The 4032-nt window shown below is 33.2% G+C and overlaps 1 pseudogene; it reads left to right on the forward strand.

Moving 5' to 3' along the window:
* The first annotated feature begins 3716 nt into the window (after positions 1–3716).
* On the forward strand, positions 3717–3816 carry LOC123324992 (annotated as a pseudogene).
* Positions 3817–4032: the final 216 nt, after the last annotated feature.

The following is a 4032-nucleotide window of genomic DNA, read 5'->3' on the forward strand; positions in this document are numbered from 1 at the left end:
TAGACATCAGCTCTTTGAAGGCACCGAAAAAATGACCTTTTAAGGAAAAATAAAATGCTATTATATTTTTATGAAAATTGCTGAAAAGCAAGGCAATTTAAATTGTTAGTAAATTCAAAGCTAAAGAGCCTCAGTCAGACTTCCTTTGAAATTTACCCAGAAGATAGAGTAATTGTTTCTTATATAGGTGGAGTAAACACTGAGGGCAGCAAAGTGATGGAAAAATATGAAATATGCCTTGTCACACTGAACCGAAAGGGAGAAAATCTCTGCCCCGCCTGATTCTTCTTTTGCAGTTTATATGTTTATTAAACACAGACGTGGGAACCTCACCCTTCACTTTAATCTGGATACCCTTCATTAATATGATCATGGCTTTGTTGTGAATCATTATCAGTACAACTCTGTTTTAGTAATGCAACGGAAAAAGAATGGCTAAACCATTGAATTTTTTAATCTGTGGTAATCCCCTGATATTATAAAGAGGTGGTCATTTAGAGTCAACTTTAAGTACTTTACGTATTAATTCAAATACATTAGTAAACATTTACTTGGCTACAAATCTATTCATCCTACACACCCTCCCTCAAACCTCAAGACGAAATAGTAAAATTCAAACTTAAAATGAGAGAGAATTTAAAAACGAATTTTGTTTGCCTGTCATATATCTTGAATTGTCAAAATAGACAATAAAATAAACAGTCCTTGTATTTTATTTTCTATTTAAGAGTCGGGACAATTTGTCCATCTTCATTTAGTTCCCCGGGCCACACCAATGGAGCTTGGTTGAACACGCAGTAACTCATGTTGCCACTGGATGGCAGTGACAGCTTTTGTCTCTAAAATGCCCAAAGTGCCCTAGGTGCATTAGAGCGCCACAACTCTTTCCCAGGACATCAAAGTGTAAAAAGGCACTGGGTACCTCTCCAACAGCTCACGTTCCTTTTCGATCTCTTGCCTTTGGCCACTCCATCCTCAGGCAGCCAATAAAACTTCCTTACTTGCAATCACTTTTTACTAACATGATGATGTTCAATAGAATGCCAAGTTTGCAGAAGGTAAAAAAAATGAGAGAAAAAGGAGGTAAGAAGGTATGAAGGAAACACACATAGAGGACCCTTCTGTCACTGAATGGTGCTAAGCTTTCAGAGGCCACAATTTCTAGAATATGTTTGTTATTTAATTGCTTTCTGGCAGATAGCAAAAATATCCCAAACTTTCTTCACCATTTTATGTTTCAGATTACTTCTCATGACACACACACACACACACACCAGCATGCATGCATGTCTCAAATAATGGTCGTTGGGACAATTAACTGATGACAGTTCAATTTTCCAGAGTGAATTGGTTTGCAATTGACAATGAAGAAAAAAATCTACTTTGAAAAAAAGTTTTTAGATATAGGTTAGCTGACAAAATTGTTAGGAAAAAAAACTGTAGAGTTAAAATATGGAAAAATCTGAATTTTCATCAGTTAAAAGTCAATGATAATTACGAAGGTGTTAGATATAATCAGAGCTTGAAACAATGAATCAATTTGTTTTCTTAGAGAAGGAGGGAGGAAGAGCCTTTGCTTCTCAATAGCTTTGCTGGTTATGGATGGAGAAGACCTCAGATTACTTTTCTGATGAGTGGTTTAAGATGATTGTATTAGTCAAGTTAAAACGAAGAGGGATGAATTCTTTTATACATATATGGAATGAATCAATAGAGATAAATGTAATTATCCTTATTTCAGAGAACATACCTATTTGTCCCTAGGTATTCCTATTTTAAATTCTAAGAACTGTGGCCTATATCATGTCGTACCATTCTTAGTAAATAAAACTTAAAAAGTAAACTGTACAAATTCGCATCTATGGGAGGTAACAATTTATATTAAAGAAATTTAATATGTGTTTTTATTTGTTTTTAAAACTATTTTTATACCCCTTTGATGGAAGCTGAAATGGTTGAAAATATTACAGAAAAGCCACAGCAACAACAGAAAACACCAGAATGGGAATTCTGGAGCATTTTATAATATGGTTTGAATTTTGCAAGCATCAGAAAAATAAGAAATTTTTAATTGCCAAGTTTCCAATTAAGTTTTATTTTTTATTTCTCTTAACACAGAAATACTAGCTGAGTAAGAAAATATTCAATGGTAGGAGTTGGAATATAAAAGGGACTTTTGGAATCACGATTTAAAAAGGTATTTTTCATGTTGTGTGAATAAATTTTGTTACTAAACGGAGAGATATAGTTTGTATAGGTAGTATAGTATATATTTGTGTATCTTCAAAACCAAAACTAAAGATGGTTTCTTATATTTATATTTTGTTTTCGTCCCACAAGCCCTCCACCTACATGGAGTAGATATCTGTATATATAGCCCATAGTTAGAAGGCAGGTAAAAAAAAAATCAAGCACATTTGAGGAGAGAAATATTTAAGAACCAGGGAAGGACAGGCTTCTATCTTTGCACAAATCTGTCAGATTCTCACATAAAACTATGGCAAAATTCAGTAGCATTTGGAGATAATCTAAACAAATTTACTTAGTGCTCTCAGATAACCAGACTGTAAAGTAACTAGTTTCTGAAACTTGTTTCTGCTTCATTGCACAGCCAGATCTAAGTGAATAGAGTCGTTGTAATGTGCTTTACCCTTCCATTTATTTTATTTTATTTTTTGAAGTAATACATAGGTAGAATTTTATTACTAAATAACATGTGAGTATACAAATGCATAATTGAACAACAGCTAAAAATAGTCCAAGAATGTGAAATACACATTTTTTTGAAATGATAAAAATGTATCCATGAAAAATATAAAATGTTGCATGTATATACAGTATATACTTCTCTCTATATAACATAAATGAAAATTATAAAGTTGAGGTTGTACTGACCAAACTTTGTATGAAGTAAGATACATTTGCAGCATTGCATACACATATACAGATAATTCAAGCCAACATAATTCCCCTGGGGACCAGCATCCTCTCTCTTGACTGTACATATTGACTTATCGATCAAAATGCTTGAATAATACCCTACTGTTCCACTTTTTATATTTTTTATTATGGAATCTTAAGTTTCAACTTCAGGCATTTCGGGGGAAGTTAGTCAAAGGCTTTTGTATAAAAATCTTAAGGAACAGGAAATGGAAAGTGAAATCATGACAAATTATATATTTGTATCTATTTACCTTACATCTGGCATGTGACTTTAAAATTTCTGAGATAAATAGGTCTCCTGATTCCAGTGGAAACAAATATCAGTGTTTCAGAAACATTTTAGGCAAGAACTGCTTCCTAATTTTTGAATACTTGGTTAGGCTATAAAAGACAAAGAGAGTGAAGGGTAACTTGAATTGTATATACATACAATCACATACACTAGATGGGACACGGGACTTCAGGGACCATCTAATACAGATCATGGCTATGTGGTTTTGTAGCTTGATATTTAAATTTGGGAGCTGTTGCTATACAAACATACCTAAATTTTGCATGAGGTGGCAGTTCCCCATACCTGTGTGTATGTCAATTAATACACAATGATGAAAGTCAGTTGCATGTAATATAAGTCATTTAGGAGTAGAATATTAAAATTTATGCCCCAATGGTGACTTTGTGTCTTGTCTACAAACACCTCCAACTACCCCCTAAAAGAAAAAAAGTACAGAAAGAACTCTTATATCCTAAGATCTTAAAAATAAATGCAGTGCTCACTACAGCAGTGCAAATTCTAAAATTAGAAAGTTGAGAGAGGGTGCAAGGCCCCTGAGCAAGGATGACACGCACATTCATAAAGTGTCTTACATATTTAAATATGATGCAATTTTTTAAAAAAGATCTTCTAATCTGTCTCTAGCCTACAAAAGTTTTCAGCTAGAAAAAAAGACACTTCTCAAAACCTGTCACATTTGTGAGTAAATATTTTTTCCCCAAATCTGGACATTGTGAATATATGCATTTTACTACAGAAATAGTCATGAGACCATTAACTTGAACTTATTCCCAGAAATCTATGATGATTAATAA

Source organism: Neomonachus schauinslandi, chromosome 5, assembly GCF_002201575.2.
Source record: "Neomonachus schauinslandi chromosome 5, ASM220157v2, whole genome shotgun sequence".
Lineage (NCBI taxonomy): Eukaryota > Metazoa > Chordata > Mammalia > Carnivora > Phocidae > Neomonachus > Neomonachus schauinslandi.